The sequence below is a fragment of the Mytilus californianus genome, unplaced genomic scaffold, assembly GCF_021869535.1.
Source record: "Mytilus californianus isolate M0D057914Y unplaced genomic scaffold, xbMytCali1.0.p SCAF_17, whole genome shotgun sequence".
Lineage (NCBI taxonomy): Eukaryota > Metazoa > Mollusca > Bivalvia > Mytilida > Mytilidae > Mytilus > Mytilus californianus.
The window spans coordinates 10,248,906-10,256,126 of NW_026262659.1; the positions used below are offsets into that span (position 1 = coordinate 10,248,906).

Below are 7,221 nucleotides of genomic sequence, written 5' to 3' on the forward strand. Positions count from 1 at the left end.
CACTATTTTTACGTTTTGGCAACTGTTTTCAAATACTCTTTGTAATTCCTTTTAGTATTTGTAGTCAACGTCTTCAATGTTTTGCAGATGTTAATGCTCACTATCTTTGATATTTGTCATTTTGGTTCGCCGGTGACACACATAACTTTTGGCAATGTTGTTTACGTAATTGTGACTTCCGGTGAAGTTTTATTGGTGTATTTTTAGCTACTATAGAAATTTGTTTAGTACCATGCAAAATTTGTTTATTATATGACTGTTACTAAAATTGTATATTATTATGATTTTTGTAATTTATTTGAGAATTCAAATATTTCGTTGGACAGCAAGCGCGTGATCCAACAATTTTCCAACTTTGCCAACAATCCAACATTGACGTAATTTCGACGCTTGTTCGTCAGTTCTGCTTAAATCTTTGGTCGTTACAGTTAGTATTTTATTTCGCTCATCAGTAATTTTTGTCAAAATGGTTAATTTTTCTCACAAACTTCATTTTTTTTTGGGTTAAATTGTAAAGGAAAATAGTAAATTTAGCGTTTTCTAAGTTAGAAAGGAATATTTCATTTTAGCGGACTCTTAGGAGCCGGACTCCTACATTTTTGCTTAAAGTATTTTATTCTTTTAGTAAATTTAGGAAAATTCTTAAAACTGTTTTAAAATATCTTTTGGGTTAATTATTGTATTATTGCTGGCAAAGCTTTATTTCAAGTTATCTTTTAAAGTTAGGATTAATGTTATTGTACATTTAAATTTAAAATTGTAGTTCACATTTACTGTTAACGTTTGTCTTATTTTTTTAATAAATAGAATTAAATAGGAAAACATTTGGCAATTAAGGGATAATTTCCTAAAGGTCTGGAAATTATAATAAACAAAACAGTTTATGTAAGGTAAAAACTGTATTTCATTGTTAGTTTTTATTCAGGAAAGGTTCTGAATATAACCAATAATAAACATTTTTTATGTAACTGGTGAGGTATCAGTTATTACTATATACAAAAATGTCAGAAAAAGGTATTTTGACTAAATTCACTTGAAATTAGTATTTTCTTTTAAGGTAATTTATTTTCTTGGTAATATAGCAGGACTCAGCCTTTTATGTATTTTTCTAACATACCAACATACAATTATATTGGTAATAGCAAGTGTTATTTTTTATTAGAATTGCACAGACAAAGTTATCCTGCAATCATAAAGATTTTATTAATCATCTCTTGAGTGTAGAGATAAATTATTACATGTATACTGAATAGATTCTTGTCATATCATTTAAGAGTCTATAATTTAATTATCTTACTACTTAAAATTGTTGTTTATCTTGAATATTAATGAAAATATCTGATTCTCAAAATGAATAAAATATAGAAACTTATATATGTTACTTTTAACAAATGCCTATATTATACTGACCAGGTCATATCTTGTCATACTGACTTAGCAATTTACAAACTACTCGTAATTTTGAGTAAAACATTTGAGTCAAGCATTTCAAGCCCCTGCCCGCTACAGTATGATGGGTAAGTTGAATTTCCAATTTAATGATAATCATTCGGTGGATTAAAGAGAATTTAGTCACATAGAAATCATTTTAAGACAATGCCCATACATAAAAATGCATGATTAGTAACACTCTTCTGTAATATTTTTGTTTCTTCTATCAGAGATGATATTCCAATAAGAAAACAAATACAAGTCAAAAGTAAAATAACAAAAATACCGAACTTCAAGGAAAATTCAAAACGGAAAGTCCTTCATCGTTTTAACGGCAAAATTAAAAGCTCAAACATATCAAAAGAATGGAAAACAACTTTGGTAAAGTCATTTTCTTATGTAGAAAATGATAGATTAAACCTGGTTTTATAGCTAGCTAAAATTAAAATAATAAATTTTTCAAATGCGAATATAAAACTTCTCAGCGAACAATTTCATTCCAAATTCACTCTTTATATCCGGTCTGTTACACCAGCTTGAATAACTTGACGATTAAACGTTTATTGAATAACTTTTGACGTTTTCGTGCTAAATTTAAGTAAGGATTGCTAAATATCTCAGGAAACCTTTGCATTGGTGAATAATGTGATTTATTATACTTCATGTCAAAATGCCAGATTTTGATTGGTTAATACGAGGGAGACAATTTACTCTAACCCATGGCAAATACTCTATTACACTTCACGGAGACGCTTGCTCAAGTGTGTGCTTTAATAAATACGGATGATTGTTATGTATAAGACGACATAGTTTATCACTTTGAATTTGAAATTTAATAGACAGAACATTCAGTATAATAAATTAAATAACACATATCTGAGAGGGTGATAGAGTAGATTGTTACCCCTCGAAAAGGCATTGTCAACCTTGGCTTCACCTCAGTTGACAATGTTTTCTCGGGGTAACAATCTGCTCTATCACCCTCTCAGCTAAATGTTATTTATATATTATCAATTGACTATATGATATAGGCAAACACAAATGATGCTGAAGTGTAACAGTTGACAAGTGAACTGTAGAAAAAACACAAGGTAAACATTTTAATTATTTTATTACAACAAACAATCTTAAATTCATTATCAGTTTCTCCTGCAACTGTTATATAAAACTAAAACAAGATAACTATTTCTAAAAGGAACTAAAATACATTATACATGCATGTGTAGTGATTTAAGAACTCTATAATGAATGGATACAAAATTTAAATGTAAAGAACAAAATTAATGATTAAACCGTTTTATTGCATCAATTGGAACCAAACCTCTGGGTGATACACTTCTTAAGTTCTTGTTTTGAGTTTTAAGATCAAACTTCAAACAATGCAACGATCTATTTCATAGTAAGATCACAGCAAGTGATTGTTACAGGGGATGCATTTAATGTAAATAAATACAATTCAGTCTGTAGGCAAAAACGTGTGAGGCTTATTGTCTAAAGCAACAGAAAGTAGAAAGCTTGAAAATACTGTAAGGTTTAAACCATAAAAACTTGCATTCAAATCTATAGTTAGAACATTGACTATCTGTTAAAACGTAACCAGATATGCTACCGATTCATTATATTCCAACATCAATATATTTTCAACCTATATAAACCACATATCTGGTTAAATTGGAAAAATTCTTCGGTCATGAAGGGGTTCTGCTTAAACAGGTTTCACTGTATAAAGATAACTAGAATAATAGAATAAGAATACTAGTATGCAAATATGAGGACTAAAGAAACAATAGAAAGGACATCTTACTACTCAATAGGGAATGAACAGTGGACTACATCAAATATGCTAAAACAAATGATTCTTCGATAGAAACATTGACAGAGGATTTAGACAAACAACAAACAAAGGTGATCATTTTATTTTATTACAACAAATAACCTTTATACATGACCAGCTTCTCCTGGAACTGTTATATAACACTTAAATAAGATAACTTTCTCTAAAAGGAACTGAAATACTTTAAACTTATATTTGAACTAATTTTGGAACCATCATCTTGAAAGGTCACAGAAAAATATAGGTGATCATTTAATTTTATTACAATAAAAACCCTTTAGATATGATCAGTTTCTCCTGGAACTGTTATATAACACTAAATTATAATAACGATCTCTTTAAGGAACTGAAATACATGAAACTTATATTTATAATAATTTCCTAACCATTATTATGAAGGGTCACAGACAATGTATTGAAACAAATAATGCTTTGATTGGTATTCTTAAGTTCTGATATTTTTATGAATGAAGACAACGGAGACAAGCAGTCTGTCGGCACAAATGTCTAAAGCTTATTGTCTAAAGCAACAGAATGTAGAAAATACGAAAATACGAAAAAAAAACATAAGAACTTACAATCAGACCAATATTTAGAATATTTTCAAATGTCTAAACAAGTCATGCGTTTGATTGATTCTGTTCCCCCAACATCAATTTATTTTCAATCTTTATAAACCCCACATATCTGGTTCAACTAAACAAATTATCTGACCCTAAAGAGGATTCTGCTGAAACAGGTTTCATTCTATAAAGATAACTGGAATAGAATAAGAATATGCAAATATGAGAATTAAAGATACCATGGAAAGGACATTTTACAACTAAATAGGAATAAACACATTTTATAGCCTTTCCAATTCCTAAAAATAAGTACAGAAAGTACTATAGGCATATTTATTACAATTTCTAACTTTTGAATGACTTAAGGGGATTCATACCACACAGGAACATACTTAATCTGTAACCAATCTTCATACTCATTCCCTTGCTCTTTATTTGCCCAAATAATCCCTTTCAAAGAATGTAGTTAATTGACCTTCGAAGTCTTTCAAGAACCATATGACTATTTTCGCTTTTCATAAAGAAAAAGAGTTGGAAAATAGATTACAAATAAATAGTAGATTCAGAATTCGTTAATTCGTTTAATAGATTGAAAGTTCCAAGAAATATTTGAAGACACTATGATATCTAAGAAGACAAGACAAGATACAAAAAACAAAGACGGCAGTTCTAGTATGGAGTAGCAAATTCAAAGGAGCTTACATATATTTCCTTTCCTTCCTGGTGTGAATTTGAAAACGAAATCTGACACAACAATAACACCTCATTAGAAAAGAAAAAATTAAAATTACTTTTAACACTGCAAGATAGATTTGATCTCCGATGATGAAGTCCAAAAGATAAGAAGACTAATTGGATCAAACAGTAAAGGACGAATTGTACAAAATTGGAATAGGAAAATCATAAGAACTCATTTGACAGATGATATCATAAATTCCCCAAAAATAGACAATAAGTGAGTCTCCTTTGATGATGATACTTTTTATTTTCGTGTTTGACTTTGACAAAATGTAAAGAAGATGCCCAATTGTATCTCCTGTTAAGAGTCTTGTAAGTTTCTGTGATTTCAGCTGTTGAGTCGCATTAAGACATTGATAGCTTGGAATATGCAATAAGTATGACAAAACAAATGGAGACAAGGCAAGATAATGAATGGAGATTCAAGGTGATCATATATTTTGATATAGCAGTCAATTTTCACAGAAGGTGTTTCATAACATCAGAATGATGTTTAAATAAAATAACCCATTTTATAGAATCAGAAAAGAATACCCGAATAAGAAATGGAAAATCAAATAAGCTATATCAATAAAACATGAATGAATATATCTTTAAATCAAAACATATCCAAACGAAGAATGCATTCACTTTGAAACTGTTTAAAACTGCAAACAAAGTGTCAATAACATCATACCATAACACAACCTAGGAACACAATTCCTGCCTTTTTTCATAAATATATCTACAAATTTCCATGCACCTTAATAAAACATAACAATCATTAATGGACAAAAAACTTTCTAGTTAAGTAATATAACCTCTAACCAGCCTGTATTGCTCAATTGGATTGATTCCTATTACCAGTAATTCTATTTGTAACCCTGTAAAATCTCATTTGGTTCAGAAGAATAAATGTATACAAGATTTCCAGGATTTTTTAAAACTTCATTTCAAAATTGATTAGAATGAAGGCATGATACTGGCTACGGATAAGCCCTGTTTTCAAGCCAAAATCATCCGTTTTCAAGCCAAGATTATTTTAGTAAATTTTAGTAAGCTGAATGTTTCATTCAGTATTCTATTCTAAAATAATGTTTATTAATTTGTCTTTCAAATTACTTTTTTAAGATTTGTTTTGGAATTCTTGTCCAAATTCAGTTTTTAAAAAGAAGTTGCACATGATGTGCTAAGCATGCCACACTTGTAATCCAAAGTATTTGAAAACAGGAAGCAGGTGTCTTACAAATCTCAAAAGTGCTTACACATTACACATTATCAAGTGTCAAACTTCATACCGGATATAAAGTCATTAGATTCAACATATTGGAATATATATAAGTAATATGCAAACAGGTAGAAGGTAGTTGATGGATCTGTTAAGCACTCATGCATTACAACATGTCACTGTCAAGCTGCTGGTGAAATAAGAAGTGTTTCTGTTGAGTAGTACAGGAGATACATGTGGAAAAAATGTAAATAAGGAGATATGGTAAAATTGCCATTGAATTACAGGCTCCTTACTTGGGACAGGGACATCAAGAATATGGTTGGCTAAAACATGCTTGTAAGCTGAAAGCATTATCCTTATCTGGGACAGTGGTGTTACAGCACATCATAATAAACAAACTGTAAAAATCAGTTGGCAATGACTCGACTCATTTGATTGGCACAAAACACAAATACAAAAGATGCAAAGTACGGATCTAAGAGTACTCTCAGTTACTGATAGCTAGTTCAAAGCTAATTACAACTAAAACATAAATTATGTCCCTTTCATATTTTCCAATATTTTTTCTCCCAAATTCAAGTTAAAGAAATTTGCAAACAAGAAATATATCTGAGAAAAAAAGTAGGAAAAAAAATGCACCCTTGTTCAACTCATTAAAAAAGATTTGTTGGAAGAGCAGACAGACAAGTTCCTTGCAATATAGCTTAGGGATAAGATGAAGAATGCCAAGTTTGCAAATAATAAAGGTCACATTTAGCACAATTCTCAATGGATGAAAAATAAACTTTTATTCCTAATAGCATGAAAGCATTTGGTCCATTACGGGACTTTTTAAAAAACAAATTGATTTTTTGTTTGATGACATGTCTCTTTACATAAATTTGAAAGTAGATGCAAGCAAGGTGAATTGCCTTATTGTTTATTTTGGCCTCTACATGCCAAGTTCAGCAAAAACAGCAGCCATTTCTACCTATAACTTATGATGAGTTCAACGAATGTTATATATACATTTTCTAAGCCATTTTCTGTTTTTAACTAGAAAACAGATATGTACTCTTATATGCTCATACTGTATAAACTTTGTTAAAAAGGATTATATCATAACAATAGAAAAATATCATTTATATTTCTACAACAGCCAAAACTTTTTGATTAATTGTTAAATTATACTTCAATAAATTCTAAAACCAAATCAACAAAAAAACACTACAATTTAAACCAATAAAAATAGCAATGCGGTGATAGAACCGTACATATTTGCAACAAAACTTAAAAACAACTTCAACACATATGAAAAAGGTACATCAAGTTAATATGATCTCCATTGCTTCCAATCAATAGATTAAAAATACATAAATGTTAAATTATGAACAAGTATTTGCTTAAATGATAATTTGCTCTCATAAACAGTCATGTTATACTATCAATAACTGATATTCCCTTTG

General features: G+C 29.5%; 1 protein-coding gene across 1 annotated transcript in view; it reads left to right on the forward strand.

Moving 5' to 3' along the window:
* Positions 1-7,221, forward strand: part of LOC127726383 (uncharacterized) — a 164,390-nt gene that overhangs the window by 84,045 nt on the left and 73,124 nt on the right. The gene's annotated exons all lie outside the window — the stretch shown is intronic.